At 31.1% G+C, this 18,085-nt stretch overlaps 1 protein-coding gene across 1 annotated transcript in view; it reads left to right on the top strand.

The window, feature by feature from the left end:
- Window positions 1-18,085, top strand: part of LOC127851305 (peptidyl-prolyl cis-trans isomerase FKBP4-like) — a 319,376-nt gene that overhangs the window by 234,961 nt on the left and 66,330 nt on the right. The window lies entirely within an intron of this gene.

Below are 18,085 nucleotides of genomic sequence, written 5' to 3'. Positions count from 1 at the left end.
CCTGGTTATATAAGTAGTGTTGGGGTTGGTCATGAAATGATTTATGTCGCCATATCCCCGGTACCTCTAATGATATTCGCCTATTTCTTGTAACCAGTTTTCCCTGAAAACGTTTGAGTAGACATGGATAGGGCTGCAATAACTATGAAAAACGGCGAAATTTCAATAAATAAACAAATATACCATTGTGTATTTATTTTAATTGTTGAAAACATGCTAATAGTTTGTTTATCATTACTTATACTTTCCTTTTTCGTCTTTGTTTATATAATATTTAACAGCAACAGTAGCGTAAACTATCTTGTCAGAATATGATTGTATAAAGATAGATTAACGATATAATTGTAAGTGTATGTGCACTTATACTAGTAAGAATTGGTGCACATTCTTATGTAAGTAACATGATTACTGCAATTATTAAATCTGAGATATGAGAGAATGGCCGTAGAAAAGATTTCATGAAAAATCTCCACACAAGATATATGGCCGGCCCGGGATCGAATCCGTGATAATTGGATTTATAATGAGCTTCCAACTGAGCTAGCCATCACCACACACATATGGCTCTTAAAATATTGATATTTAACTAAGCGACTCTCGATTTAGAATAAACAAACCAATCGAGACTCAAACTGTTGACATGAATTTTCGCCCAGGTAATACCTCAAGAGTACACAATTCCTAAACGAAGCAGTTATACGCACTATACCCGGTCGAGTTTATGATTGCTCATATACACCATATACAAACAACTTACAAATATACAACATATAAGGTGTCAACCGATAAAATAAATGCGTGAATCACTAACATGGTTTTATAAAGAATTATCTAACTTGTTCAAAATGTATATTTGTAATGGTTTTATAAAGAATTATTCAACTTGTTCAAAATGTATATTAATATAGCGATTATAACTGCATATTAAATTTTACTGAAATATATAGATGTTCACAAACGGAGGAAACACTAAATTACAATACATGTTTGAATATTTAGCTTTGCACGTACTCAATTTTACTTTCGTTGAAAATGTAATGTTTCTTGCGAAACAAATTGAGGTTGCAGTATAGTTGTTAAAATATAGTGTGTGTAAATTAGGGTTTTGAGTACTACATTTTTCTTCTAAAAACACTCATCCGTGAATAATAATGCCTTTTGACAAAGCCACCATCATTTCGTATACAACAACTTCTGTCAGGAAACATCGTAATAAATACGAACATTACTCCTGTTAATTAAGGAAACTCACACTTGATACTTATATGAACGTCATTCAGTCCATGATAGATTGTGTTTATTTATGGAAACACATCAACATCTCTGTAGGAACAATTTACCTTACAGTGTTCAAAACCTTATGATAACTACTTTAATTATTTTTCTTGTAAGAAAGTAAAACACCGTCTCATGTTTTAACAAATGGCATTAGTTTCGTGCTGAGTAGATAGACTCGGTATACTAATCGTATACATTTATATAAGGTAACAGGGTTAAAAACAGTTAATCCAATACCTCTTATGGAAATGCCTTTGCGTCTGTCTGAATTTTATGTCTTTCATTAAATTGGACAAAGTGCCCAAATATATTTTCAGTGATTAACTTTGGACAAATGTAGTTTGCAACTAAATCAAAATCATTTTTTTATAAAAATAAATACCGTTTATTGTTATGTTGTCAATACATTCGCAATCGTTTTTTTTGCACATGTAATCAGGTAAACAACGTATGGATGTGTAAAAAATATTTTATATAACCGACTTATTGTGATGCCACATATACTGTCGTATTTTATATAATACTGTCACCGTAGACTGTACATTATTATCTTTTTCTTGGCAAACTTCGCTCCGCATGCGTTTTTATTGTTTCATCTTATCGAAACTAGCATCAACGTTGCGGTCAAAAAATAAATCAAAGTAGTAGATGACGTATGTGCGATGAAGTACACCCCCTGACTGAAAATAACTGAAATCTGTTACCATGATTTGCTAGCGATTACTTCAACATTCATCATGGTAAATCTAGACATAAACAGGAAACTGTTTTCCAAATATTCCGCTTGTATAAACACCGACACTGTCAGAAACAAATGCACCGAAGTACCCAAGTGCACAATTTTACATGAGTTGAAATAATGTGTTTTTGTAATTAATACAAATTGATCCTTTAAGTACTTTAAATTGTTTAAGTTGCATGCGATTAAAGGTTTGTTTGTCTTTTTCAACTAGGGTCAATAGCTGTTGTCTAAAAATGTCTATGTAAACAAGGTAATCTGAAAGGATGATTTGTATATTAGATGTAATAATGAATATCTTTGAACGTGAGGACTTTATAAATGGACAGTTATCTGCCACATATACAATTATAACGTAATAAAGGCATATCGTATGATGTTTTTTATGCTATAGTCTATGTACTGTATAAAATTCACAATACTTAATTAATGTACAGATTGCACATTTAGTGAACCATATTCATAAAACTGAATCTTTGTCAGGAGCAAGATTAAAGTAAACTAATAGAATATACATTTACTTACTTTTTATTCTATTGGATTTTTAGTCCCTGAGAAAGCAGTATTGCATTACTTAAATTGGTCGAATTTATTTGTCGTTTAGCAAAGTGTTTAGTTTTAGATATCATTTAAAATTATAAACGTTGTGAAAACACTGTTGTCGTAGCGAACACATTTGTTTCATATCTTCGTCGTTATATTATATTTTTGGTAAAATAACTCTTTTATGTGTTAGTGTCAATTATTGTTTACATCTGTTTTAACCTTCATCTTTAAGTAGTGACATAAAACTGAAAGATGAAAAATCCTACCTCTAACACTTTAAGAAGTTAGTCAGTCAGTATACGGTAGTCCAATTCCTATAAGACAGAAAGTAACATGTTATTTAAGCAGTGTTTTTACGGTAAACTGTGCATATTCATTCCAGACGTACATCAATTTCATGATGAAGTGATCCTGACCCATCCGGTTTCCTGATGTGTATGTAAGGAGCACGCGGTCATTTAATCGCTTTTAGCAACTGTTTCCCATAAAAATCACATACGAAAATGTTAAATATTAACTTAATACGCTTTTATCTGCAAATATAACGCCGCAAATGTTATTAAAATGTTTTGCTATTGATGCGAAGGCGTAATATCATGATAATACCATGCTAACCTTTTAATTCACATAGTACAATACAACTTGTAATACTATATTAACGATGTATTAAAAGACGTGTTTCATATGTATCAATGTGTCGTTTGTACATATAACATTTAAAAGAAGGTGGCTCTAGAAAGTAGAAATAAATAAACACAGACAATTGATCAATGTGGTCTTTAGATCAAAGGCATTTATGAAAAGATACACTCACCTTTTCATTTTTGTATTAGAAGAATATGATGATTGTAATCAATGCAACAACTATCTAAATAAACGAATACGTATTGTTATACAGCCATGTATATCCAGGTATATCATGTCGTAGGCGTTAAGAGGTTTGATTTTCTGGTATTTAAAATAAATTTATCTTGCTATGGCATGATGCCTTTTTTTAACATTTGACACTTTTTTATTTCCACAACGGCTTAAATAGACAAGAATGACATGTTTTCCAATATATGATCCTCATTCTGAATAAAATAAACTTGCTGAATGGATTTGCGTAACATCACTGGCTTATCAGGGACGTCATTTACCACTTTTATGGATTTGTTCGTTTAAAGGAAGTTTGTTCTTAGGACAAATCTAGTCTAGGCGGAGAATATCGTCACATATTATTCTGAACAAGCTAATCTGGGACGACACTTTACGCACATGCATTTAGCTTAGTTTTTTTTCCAGAACGAGGCTTTTACATAAGAAAGATGGACAAATGTGCATCGTTGTAGAATATAAACTCACATAACATTTGACACTCTCTCACTCAAGATGATTATTGGAAACATGCATATGACATTCTATAAATGTTTTAAACGTGACAGTTTTATTCTTATTTTAATGTCACTGTAAAGGCGATATAAGTCTTTAGTATCAATAAATCCCTGGATGACTTAAAACGTAATTTATCAAAAATATTCTTTAATATTTGCCAATTACATTACACAGATGATTTTTTTTAATTATAAACCCCGTGTTGTTGCCATAATATGTAGCAAACAATGAAATTCCACAAATTATATTAGATGATCAATTTCATCCACAAAACCGAAAACAAACACTAAAAATTAAATGTTGAAAACTGTGATTTTTGGGATGGCCAATACAATTCATTGAGTGTTTACAACGGTGTAGGAACCAGCCAAACTCCACAACTACTCTAGAATAAACAACAAACCAAAATGCTCGTGTTAAACGATCCCTATAAAGCGCACATATGTAGATAGAAAAAGAAAATATCAATGCCGCAACGAGGCCTGCGAATTGAATACGACACGCATACTTTAAGTGTTAATTTAAGTTTAAGATTCGGAATGTACTGAAACGAGCAGTCTAAAGACTTTTTACTATATCAGAAATGTTGTATATCAACAGAGGATATTAAACATTCAAGTCAGCGCTGAATCCGCAGAAGATCGTCATACAAACACAGATCATATGAAATTTAATTTATTTATCAACAAATTGCTGTATCTCTTACCGTATCTGAATACTGACAACATTGAACATATGTGCGCCGTACTACGGGGATAAGTTTCACTTCAAAACCCAACACACATCAAGCTGCTTAAGTATATACTTTTTTAGTCAATGAATCTCTAGCAAATGTATCAGGGCATAAACTCTTGCAAGATAATGGATAACAAGGGCTCACGCAAAGAAAAAACTTAATTAATAAGCCAGGACCAAATATGATGTTTGGAGTTCGTTTTAATCAGTTTTATTCATTAATGCGTTTGTTTGATATTTGGTAGGCATGTTTGGAGATTACATGCTTTTCGAAGTTTATTTTCTTTTAGTTCAACAGAAGTTTTAGTTTGTTTATAACGTAATTATAAAAAGCCCACAAAATCAGAATATTTCAACATTTCAAACCGTTTTGCAACATAACGGGGATAAGGCGTTTCAATTAAACGAACCCAATACATTACACACTCTAGCAATACGACAAAAAAGTATTTATACGTTTTGATTGATGATTCACCTTTTATTATAAAATAACTTTTGTCACATAATTGAAGCGTGTTTTCTTCAATCCGCAATATTCTTTTTTTTTTCAGAAAGACATACTAAATTTATCCATAAATAAGCACAATGTACCGGATATTTTCTTAACTGATTTAATTAAAAACACTCCTCAGATTAATTCAAACGAATATATTATGTATCGAAGTGTGCTTTTTTATTTATTCCAATTGACGTTGATGACAATGTATTTTTATGTATCAAAATACGTTTGTCTTTCCTCCCACTGCGGCATACACATCTGTATTCTTCATCATTTAATATGATATATTCTTGCAGACTTATTTATATTATACGGCATCAAATGGCTTATAATTAAATCTATAACTTAGACTAGTCAGTGCAACAATGACGTCAGCTGAAAAGCAACATAATGGAAACGTTGTGGCGATCTTAATAGCTACAGATTGACATTTGGCTGTATAATACAACTAAGAAAGAATAGAGCAAAAACTCTCTTTAAATATTTATCTTATCAATGTAACTTAAGCGTATGTTGACAAGAAAATATTTTTTTTAAATTGAATTCACATTCGGCCATTTTTCGTGATAAATAAATGGTCTTTTGAGAATCAACCTGTATTCGTTGCATGTAAAAATTATTGTGTTATGACTCTTAAAGGAATAAAACATCGTCATAAATATTATCAAGACAGTATTACCAGGCGCTTATTTTTCTTTGCAGGCATGTGCCCAATGGCATTTACAATACAGAACTATATATTCGATCTCCTATTCTAATTTTTTGATGCAGTAAAAAATCCTTTTAAACGATTTCTTAAATTAAGCAATGCTGCGAAATTCGCATTCATAGTATGTGTAATTATGCTACTGTTGATATTGTGAACAAATCGCTGCATTATTTGATGGAAACGGCTTTCATTATTTATCCGATTAACTACGTATTTAACATAAATTTGTGTAATGAAGCGGAGAACCGGCTCTTAAAATTTCTGAGCATTATGATACCTTAATTGTAGTATCAGAGCACTTAGTACAAACAATTCATTTTGCGATTCTGTCTAACCGTGTAAGACATTTGAATATTATTTTTATTTTTCCACATTTGTGTCCGGAACGCGGACGTGAATGCTAATTTAACGAAATGTTATAATTAAGAAATAGTAAACCCCACTGAGGTCCCTATGGCATTATAGTGACCAGCCAGGCAGCCACAAACCGTATATGGACCGAAGCCGTAGGCTGAGGTCCATATACAGTTTTTGGCTGCCTGGCTGGTCTTTATAATGCCATTGGGACCGAAGTGGAGTTTACTATTTCTTATATTACACCGAAGAGTGTCCCCTGTATCATTGTACAGTGTTTTTCGGCTTTCCGTAGTTTTATTTTTCATGCAATTGAATGCGCAAACGATGACGTATATCGTGTGACGTAGTTTCACTGACGAGCTAAATTCTCTGGATGTTAAGGATATATGTTTGTGTAAGGCATCGAACGAATGCCAAACGTATTTCGGATTGTGTGTTTATCATGCATAATAATAACTTCGATAGGAATACAATAAAATAGTGTGATTTAAAATAAGTTTCGATACGGGGATGAAATAATAGAAAATGGAAGTGAATATCGTTTTGACTTTATTGTTATAAACATTGGATGTTAACGTTGGCATTGAGGTCAGCGTGTCGTTTATTCTAAATTAAGTTTTTTTTACTCTTGTAAATGCTGAATTATTTTCTATGCTGTTTAATAAAACGCTTCAACACAGTGCACATTTAGTGGTGTGTAAACCCGAACGGTCCATATACAAAACATAGTGACCGGTCCATATACTATTAGATTCCTCTATCGCATTCTACAGACTGAAACCGGTCATATAGATATAGAAGGACCAATATCTCTGAGGTGTAATATTTAAATATATTGTTTCATTTCTACATACAGCCTGTTAGTGTGTAGTGTTAACGGTCTTGTCCTATTGATAATAATACATTGTTACATTATATGGTAAACCACATGATTAAAATATAATTGGTAACATTCGAGTATTAAACAAATGTAGGTTTGGTTTTTATTTCGATTTTGATTCATTACATTGCTTAAATACTATACTAGGCATCATAAAAGCTTGGCCAATCCATACACACAATTCGAATTACAGGATTGAATGTGCTTTGATATACCACTATGGGCTTCGGTTTGTCCATAAATCTAGAGCAGGTTCTACGCTTCATTATACATATTTAATACGCAAAACCTCGAAGAAATACAAAAACAATACGTTTTATCCAAGGAGATGACGATCTGTTAAAAAATTATTACAGCAGCGCGATCGTCCACACTGATTGAATGTTTCTCATGAAAGACACTAAATTGTATGAATGTACTATTTTACTCATTCTTCTGTAAATCGCAAAGTTTGGAACAAATATTTTGGTTGAATTGAGTATCAATCTATTTGTAAAGCAAGACGCATGAGTGCCCCATGTCAAACAGTTTACACACATTATTTGAGATACAGTCAAACCTGAGAAGAGCGGTCAGTCAAGGAAAATGACCACAGTAACCGTTGTCCACAGGTGACCGTTGTTTTCGGATTACAATTTTAAGATGGTTGGTCAGCTTGTTCTATTGCTACGTCGTTACCCCACCCAATCGTTTGTATACAGTGTAAATCAAAGGCTTATTGCCAATAACTAAGCATAATAACAGAATACACTTACATTGAATAATACATAATATTATCTTATAGATTGATTTAAGTTCATATTGTTAAACTAAATCAATGACTTAATCAACGCTAGTATAATTATTTACTCGTGCATCTCGTTCATTCAGCAAATAAAGCTTTTCACGTGCCATTGACGTCACGTTCGAACAAGTCTAAACAGCGGATTCGCTGTCATAAACCGATAGTACGGTGTAACTGTACCGTTCTCATTTAAAATAAAGGCGCAAAAAAATTGTTAAAATTTATCCGTAGGCACACATCTCACAAACAGCATGTATTTCCATCACTCTGGAATGTACTACTTCACTCTGAGTCAATTGAATGAATGCTGTCAACTGTATAATCTGTATCTCCTTAATGATTTATTTAAAACTGAAAAGTGTCAGTGTTTTGTTTACATGTAACAATTATATTACTTTTATGATAGTGCGATAAAGGAAACAAAGTCTGTATCTTCATGGTTCCGTTTTACTCCTTGAGATTTTTAGCTACCAAACACGTGAATTCCGAGTGCAGGGTACATCATGAGTTCATCAATTAATTAGTTTAATTCTGATAATACTAGCCATCGTTTTCTTTATCAAAGAAATGCTTTGAACGGAATCTCCTTATTGAATAAACTGCCGCTATCTACTTGAATGAATTGCTTGAACTCCGCGAGTGTTATTTCAGCAATACACTCCAAAGAAATAAACTTGTTAGAAACATTTTCATAGGTCCTGCCGGGATAAGAAATGAGTTTTGAATCGCAATGAGCATTTTGTATATGTTAATATTGTTCAAACACATCATCGTGACGTTGTGTGACTTTTTTTACAGAAAAAAACCTTGATGTTTACAGAATTGCAAAATTGTTATATAATATAAGATTCGTTTTGACTTTGTGTTGCATTTTATTCGATAATTTAGCGTCAGTGTATAAAGTATGAATTTGCAATATTTTGGAAAATGTAATGCTGATTAAAAAAAGGATAAAACCAAATCTACGAAAAAGACGTTGTCGGTAATATTGTTTCACTTTATGGAATTAAACTGTTCACAGTTGCTGCATGAAGCTTAAAACGGAATATACTGTGGTCATACAAATGGATACAAATGCACGAATATCTTAACAGGTAGTATATATAATTTTGGCAATTAATTTATCAACGCATGACCAAATGGAATAGGTTTGTAGTGCTTGATTACACTGTTAACCAAAACCGTAACGCCTAAAAGTAAGTTTAATTATAACAATAATGAAACTTAAAACATATCATCGAGAGAAATTATGTGGAACATACGTAAGTGGATATAAATATGTACCTTATAGAAGTCCAATCAGATGTAAAAATACATAAATTAAGAAAACATAAACTTAATTAAGTTGCCTTAAATTACCAATGGTTTAATATTAACTTTGGCAAGAGTATAACCACGTTTAAAAGCTGTTTCCGAATAAATATGAGCATTGGATGACGTAAATATGAGTATCGGCTTAATCCGGTGTTGTTGACAAAACCGAAACTAAGCAATATAACATATTACAGTATTGCGTCGCAGTAAACATCCGTAATACAAGGTGTTAAATAACTGATAATATCGCAAGGATGTCCATGCACACATTTAAAATATCAAAATCAATTGTTCAATATTGTATCGATTGTTACATTTTCAAATTGGAATATACTGCGAGCAAAACAATAATTTTCAGAATATAATCAATTCACTGTACTTAAAGGTGTTTCTCATGTGTATGTCTTCAGAAAAGAAAAAAACAGATGCCGACCAATAAAACTATTTATTAAAAATTAACACGTAAACTAAATATTTTACATGCTATATCGTTGACTTATTAAGTTTCGTTGTTTCATGTATGCATGTCCTATTAAATCGTGAAAAGTGATTTGAAAATAGACAACAGTTTCAATAACTTATTATTTGCAAAAAAGACAATTGCTCTTAGGTTAGGAAAGAAACAGGTCTCAACAGATAGAATTGAACATCTAAATTAAATTGCACTTTAGGTATTGTATGAATAGTTTACAACATAATGGCATGTTTTGTACAAAGAAACACCTGATGTAGCACAATTCAAGAAAACATTTTAATTGGATCAGTGATTTATTTTAGATTTAGATCTAATGCAGGATGTGAATTGCGTTACTATCAATACATCAAGCAGATTATAAATATGTTTTTAAAGCAATTACCGTGTAGGTAACATTCAACGAAAGTGTGCTTCTGTGATATCAGCTGGAAAATAACCATATTAAAAACATTTTTCAATTCACATAAAGACGTAATGAAAGTGAACTTATATCAGTTTTTAATAAAAACGGCCGGTTCACAAAGTTAACCGAAATGCCATAGAAAAATACCGCACTGAACCTATGCAATACGTCAGTCAAGTTTCTACGGACTATTCACTACTGGACCAAACACGTGAGCCGCTAGATGTGCAAGCATATATAGCACAAGCCAAACTGAGTCACGCCGAAAATACGCAAGGGTCGTTTCTATCACTCATTTGTCAAAGCCGCTCCCAAACTTCCGGTTACAACCTAATCACAAAATGAAATAGACACTTAGTAACTTATTCTCGTGTTTATATCGTTAAAATGTATTAATATTTTCTCTCTGAAGGGTGTTTCTTGTTCTAATTATTTTTTAGCAGTCACATAAACAACCAAGATTTGTAATATGGATCTTTTACACCCAGTATTGCTGCTTCTTCTTGTACTTACAGGATGATGATCTGAAATATTTATTAAATGATGCTATATGTTTTATTCTTTTTCTAAAAAGAAGGGATATAGTTGACACTTGTTCGTAATTTCATTTTTATCGTTCCTCAAAAAGTTGTAACTCTGTTGCTCTGGTCTCCTTCCTACCATTTAGTAATTAAATCGTAATTAAATTGAATGCGTTTAATTCCCTTTTATTACTGTTTAATTTGAGTTCAGTGCAATGAGGTTAAAATTTATTTACACATATATGTATCATGAATATTGCTGGACCAAGCGTGAGGTTGATCTAAACCGCTCTAAAACCGGTTTCAACCCCCAATGCTTTGCATTGACCGTTCCAATGAGGTGACCCCATTTGTATTCTACTATGTGTGTATGTTGTTTCTTATTGTGCTGTTCATACTGTTGTTGCAATTGGTCACTTGCTTTAAATAAAAGACCAATATATAAAAGTATATATCAAGCAGCTGGAGTTTCACTTCTTTATTTTTGAACGTGCATTTAAATTTCATTAAGAAAATATTTTAATATATCTATTTAGTAGATATGTATTTAAGCAACGGCCGTGACTTTTTTTTAATATGCAGATAGTGTATCATTGTATCATAAATATCTTTCCTTATCGTATATATTATATACGGCCTTGGATGAAATCTATTGGATTGAATAACTTTTCGGGACAGTCTTCATCAATCACATTTCACCGAGCGTGTAAATAAATAATTCTTCGTTTGACAAAATAGCGGGTCGAACCAAGATGCAAGATGCACAGGTAAATGTGTTGTTTGTGACATATTAGGAAAAGGTCTACACAATAATGGCGGCATAGAAGGAGTATCCTTATCGAAAAGGCAAAGTTGTGAGACATGGAACATTATTTATGGCATTAACAGCCTAAAATGTCAAAATATTGTGTATGTGGGTGAAACCAAGAGGTCATTAAAACAAAGACTGAAAGAACACGAAGCGGATGTCAGCCTCCAAAGAGAAAAACCAGTTGCCGAACATTTCAACTCCCTCGAACATGGTATGGACGACATGAGTGTCAGCATACTCCAGTGTATTCGGGCTGATTCGGGATCGTATCGGAAACTAAAAGAATTGTCATGGATTCAAAAACTCAAAACAGAGGTTCCTAATGGACTGAATACGAAATCAACCTCCGAAATATTATGGTATCAATGTAGACAGTGAAATTAAATGTCAGAGGCTGATGCATGTATTTTATCATAAAAACAATATTCAATTAATAAAACTAATTTAATTGTCAATAATATGATATGATAACTATTGTAAAGTCTTAATAATTATAATTAATGTGATGATGTAGTTAGATTGATGATGATGATGATAGTGTTGATGATGATGTTGATGATGATGATGATGATGATGATGATGATGATGATGATGATGATGATGATGATGATGATGATGATGATGATGATGATGATGATGATGATGATGATGATAAGTTAAATGATAATGAAGTTTGGGATAATTGTTATTATTAATAGTATATAATTATTTGTATTATAATTATTTAGTTGTTAATTTAAGTATTATAACACAAACATGTACTATCTTTTTAAGCAGTAGTATAGTTATCATTTTGATAATTGATTTATTATTAAAATAAATTCAGTTTTTATTAATTTCATTACTTTAATCATTTGTTGTATTTTGTGCAAGTAGTAAAATACATGTGTTTTTATAATAATAATACTTGTCATTATGCTAAATTAATGACATTTTTAATACAATTATTGATCTCGTTATTATTATTTATATTATTATTATTGTTGGTCATTATTATTATTATTATTATTATTATTATTATTATTACATGTATCTAGTTTTTCATAATTAGTTTATGTTTAATTATCTCATTATAAGAATATTGATATTTTCATTATCATTATTACTGTTACAGTGAATTTTACATGCATGTGTTTCTGGCGCTAATAAGCGTCACTGCCGTTTTAACGTCATGACGTCATTTCCTGTTTATTTGTTTTTTGACGTCATTTTATAATTGTTTTGTTGAGAAACAGAAAGAAAATGTAGTTAATTTGTTAAAACAAACTTTGAAAAAGCCTATTTAGGCGAAAAATATCAGAAAAGAGTGGAATTTGTTCTGTGTAAATTTAAAGTTATCCCTACTGGATACAAAACTGAGTAAAATTGTGAATACATAAATTAAATTACATAATAACGGGTCACAACAAACAACTGCATCTGTACATGATTGAACTTGAAAATGGTTTGCATGTTCTTCCGTATGGCAACGATTAACACAATGTCCTTTATCTAATTTGCGAATACATGAAACAGCAAAGGTATTATATGTATGCTTTTAAACATGATGTAATCTTAAAGCTTGAACTTTTGCATATGTATTAAACAACATCATCTTTTTAGTTAAAGTTCTAAAGATATTGCATTTATACTTACCAACATGTGTTCGATTATGTGTCAAATGATGTACTGAAGACTAAGCATTTTGTAAGATACAATTGGATAGTATCCTGATGTTTGAATAACATGAATTGTGTTATTTTCAGCGGCAAATACAATCATTCATTCAAAACGCCACACTAGAAGACATGGATTGATTTTTTATTTATTGAAGAAATCATTATTTCTACGGAAATTTTAGGCTCATAAAAAGCCAGGTGTTATTTAGAGCTTTTTCCATTAACAGTACTTAAGAACTAAGAATAAGATACTTGTGTAGACCAATGACTGCATTAATTTCCTGTTACCCTCTTAAACATATTACTGCCGTTTTTATGGCAGTCAATTGTATTCACATTTCTTGTAGAATATAATCCCTTTATATACAGAATAAAAATCGACATCACATGAATACTTTGAGTACATAAATAACATTGTTTGTTTTACGTGTTTGAAAGCATCGTTTTACGTCAGTCATTTTTGTTCTTCCGTGATAATAGGCTTGTAGCATTTCATGATTCGAAATAGAAAATTCTGAATCTCAGCTTTGTATTATCTAATGCATTGCTTTTAAAATTAACAAACTATATCCGAAAATTATGCGAACTTGCGTGTACAGACGGATGCGGGACAAAGATTTTGCCAATGGCAATTTTTGTGGGGTGCCGGTTTACGGAAGATCCTCAATAATTACGTTGTTTCAAAAATGAGCACAAATAATATACATATATTTTTATATATATACATACCTTAAGATCGCATGATGATATAATCAAAATAACGATGAACTAATTTTATTTGTTATATATATTATAATTATTCGATTTCTAGCATCCGTTTCTATGTTTTAAAGCGATTCTTGACAAATGCGCCTTGTCAACATATTTCTGAAATTTGCATTTGTAATCAGTATTAAAGAATCTTCTCATTGAACTGAGCTGATAAATAAAAAAACCGGCGTTTAACTAAGTGAACACGCAATAATTGAATCTCGTTTCTCGTCTGCATAAACTGTATTAAAAGACCTTAACATTACGAAATGAAACCTTAGCATATACCGAACTTACGATGTCAGCTTAAAGAGCATAACGAACTGGAAAACAGGAGTACGTTGCATTTATCTTCAGATTTGTCTTAATATTAATTTTCAAATGAAGCAATTTTTTTCATTTGCAACAATATACTTACCCATTTGGAAAATAATGAAAATGCAATGTGTCTGTCAGGGGAGGAATTATTGTACCTTTCCACTGCATTAAACTAGAAAACCAACTTTACACATACGGTGATTAAAACCGTGATAACTGCTCTTGAACGTTCAAATAAAAGGATTTAGTAATTAAACCTGTCTTAGGGCTAGCCAGACCTCAAATTTATTCAACGATAATAAATAGACAGATTGTGACTGGATAATGGACAGAAATATATTGTGGTAGCTATGTGTATTTGATAAGTATATACGTTCGAAACATTTTGTTTTCGATGTATGACAAATGATTATTGTTCATCATCCCACGTTCTTTTTTATATTTTGATATAAATATCCTCGAATGAGTCATTGCTTTTCATATGAAGCCCTCTTAAAGATTACCTTTACATCGCGAACGCCGTGCGTCAGATTAATAAAAAGTTCAATATATTGCCGATGTAATAATATCACCCGTTTGTAAAATGAATTATACCTCATCCTAAATCTTGGAGGGTAACATTGTCAAATGCGTAACGAGTAACTGTATGGTGACTGAACTCCGGATTAACTATGTAATACGCAATATTGAATCTTTCAACAACGTTTTGTGATTGAATATGTTTAACCACTATGATGGTTATGTGGATACGTTTAACATTTCTGTGGGACATACGTGTTGTGTACTGTTTTCTTTTCAAAAGATCGTTTTATTAGTAGTCGACACTTGACATATGAATTTAAAATCAAACATTTATTACGTTCAAAATGAGGAAAGTGTACTTTTTGTAAACATCAGTTTGGATGATAAAGTGTACAAGGGTAACACAACCGTTGTTATTCAATGGACTAGAACTTTTAAACTAGGATTTGAACGAATGGATGAGGGCATATGTTTAATTTACAGTAGTTAGTACATTGACCCATGATAATGTGGGATTACGTATATTTAGTACTTCAGTTCTTTGGACTAAAACTTATTTCTTCCTAATATAAAATGACTTTGAAAAGTAAGACGTTGCATTCATAATGCAAATTACTGAGTGAACTTTGACTTTAATTTAACGAATGTTGAAGTTGTCATTTTTCACGATGAACCCTCTCAAACTTATTGCTTCATAACTTTACAGACAAAACTATTTAAATTAAACGTCTTTTACATTTCAAACGTGAATCAAATTCGAGTTCCGCTTTTGTACACTTGTTTGTTATCTGATTATTCTGATTCAGTGTTGTTCGGCATGCCTTTCAACCGTTTCATTGACTGTTCAATAACAGTTACCCTAGCTCTTACCATACTATTTTGAGTGTTGTTTGTTTATTCTTATACTGAAGTTCTTAAAATGTCTTATGAGTAACATCCAAATAACAAACTATTTCTTGCAAGATATGTTTTGCTATAATTTTCAGTTTTCTTCGGGCGTTGTTAGTCTTTTACAAATCAGTTTACGAAATTTATGCATTTAGGCTTTGTTGTTCGAAGACTTATATTGAAACATGCAGGGTAATAGCAAGCATGCCGACTCTTAAAACAACACAATATAGAGAAACACAATCAATAATTCGTACAGTTTACTATGCGTTTAATTTCCTAAATATTTTAAGATGTCAATAACTAATATAACTTAATCGAAGCAACAACAAATTCTAAAATTTACAAAGTTCATAAATCACCAATTATAATTTAATGCACTTTCTACGCTTCGCAGCAAAGCGAAATGGCGAAATGTTTTCTTTGATAAGAAATCTCGATTAAAATCTAAGTTATTATTTGAAGCAAAATGAGTTCGACCAAACGAAGCAAATACCAAATAATTCAGAGTTACCTCTTGAACAGCTGATTGGTGTAAGTTAACTATTACAAAGCTTTCAATCATGCTGCGTTAAGATCCTACCTATTGGATTATAATTTAGAAATTACAACTAAGTGTGAGTAACACTTTTATTTCATTTAGAAGTAAGCTTTTGCTAAAGTGAATAAATAGCTGGCTTCAAATGTATTGCCATAAAAAATTAACTCTTAATTTAAATGTTTATACACCATATGCCCTTAGGAATAGTGAGCTAAAACCATTTTCTTCAAAATACAAATGGAAATTAACACCGATATTACTGCGCGTTTTTTAAACATTTAATTTTAATATAAAAACCATTATATATATACATTGTAAATTAAAGCTTCAGAGATATTAATATGTGTAAAATATTTTTAAACCCCCAATATTTTTCTATGTAAGACACCCGACTTGTTAATTATACAATGCACAACATGACAGGACCCCATTGGAAATAAGCTCAGGACCCCATTGGAAATAAGCTTTCGGGCTTTCATGGACAATCGTAGGTTTTTACACTATATTAACCAAGTTATTTTATTTTACATATTTAGTTTCCTAAAGTAGTGAACTTGTTTCTATAATATATCTAATTACCAGTCTATACTGAAAGTATGTGATAGTAAATATATGTGACATACACTGTGATATTAAATTAATATATTAAACAACTGTTATATTTAAGCAATATATTAAATACCATAGAGTAACCTTTAACCACATTTTAAGTTAGAGGTAGTTGCTGATCTGTTCCCTCCAAAACTAGTCTGAGTTGATACGCTTTATTAAGACCTTTTATTTTGTCGCACTTTTGTGTTCCGTTTCACTGCCATATCTTAATTCATATTATTTTTACGGCAGTTTTTAGATCTAAGGTTTCGTTCAGCAGCAATCTTCCAAATATTTTTAGTAATAATTGTTATACTTTTTAGAAATAATGGCTATGTAAATTTGATTTATAATTTGTATATTATGTGTTTTAAACCTGAATAAAAAGCAATCAATCAATCAATCTATGACATAAAGCACAAACTTTAAATATAAAGTAATTATTAATTCAATGATCTTCGCATTAACCGGTCAACGCAAATCATTGCTGAAATAAACCGTCATGCAATGAAGAAATGCCATCATTAGAATAAGTAGTTCAAAAATTGTGTTTGATCATGGCTGTTTTCCAAAATTATTTCGCGCATGCCTTACAGAAGAAAATAACAAGGGACGTTGTAGAAAACAAATTAAATAGATGTTTTACAAGATGTTAAAGTTGATATATTCCCATATGTATTTAAACAGAACAAAACAGACAGTTTATGAAGACTTAAATTTACATCGTCTAAATGTATAAAATATCATTCAAAATATGTTCATGTGGGTATATATTACAAAGTATGAGTAATACCAAAATTTTATATAACAATTTGATACAACGTATATTTAAGAAATGAGTACAACTTTATATTACCGTAGCAAAATCTCTATAATTTCACTGGCAGTAATGAACTACTTAAGTATTCGTTGACAAAATTATTTGTGATAAAATATGTAGCGGCTAGAGTTTCTTTCATATATATACACACATTTATAATTTCAATTTTACAAGTTGAGTTCACTAAAGTATGGAACTTAAAAAAAACCTGATGGATTCACATAGTAAACAGTGTTTTTATATGTTTGCCTTATTTGACGGAAACGTTGACTTTTACATATAAAATTGAATTCGTCTTATATGTCTCTTTGATCACAACATCGACAGTATCGTTCATTACAAGGAATATGATTACGTGTGTATCTTCCAGTTTTAATTTTCAAAGGGTGGGAAGAAGCCCTTAGTGGAATGGGGTATGTACGCAAACTTTTTCGCAGTATATTTGACAGTATCTAAGTATATTTCATATCCAAAAACTGTTTTGAATATTCTTTACTTATCTTAGACAGAACTTTTATTCATATTACCAAAACATTCTTGTTTAAATGTATATATAATTCTACATTTTAATT

Source organism: Dreissena polymorpha, chromosome 1 (genome assembly GCF_020536995.1).
Source record: "Dreissena polymorpha isolate Duluth1 chromosome 1, UMN_Dpol_1.0, whole genome shotgun sequence".
NCBI lineage: Eukaryota > Metazoa > Mollusca > Bivalvia > Myida > Dreissenidae > Dreissena > Dreissena polymorpha.
The sequence above is the reverse complement of the archived record's forward strand: the minus strand, read 5'-3'. Positions and strand labels throughout refer to the sequence as shown.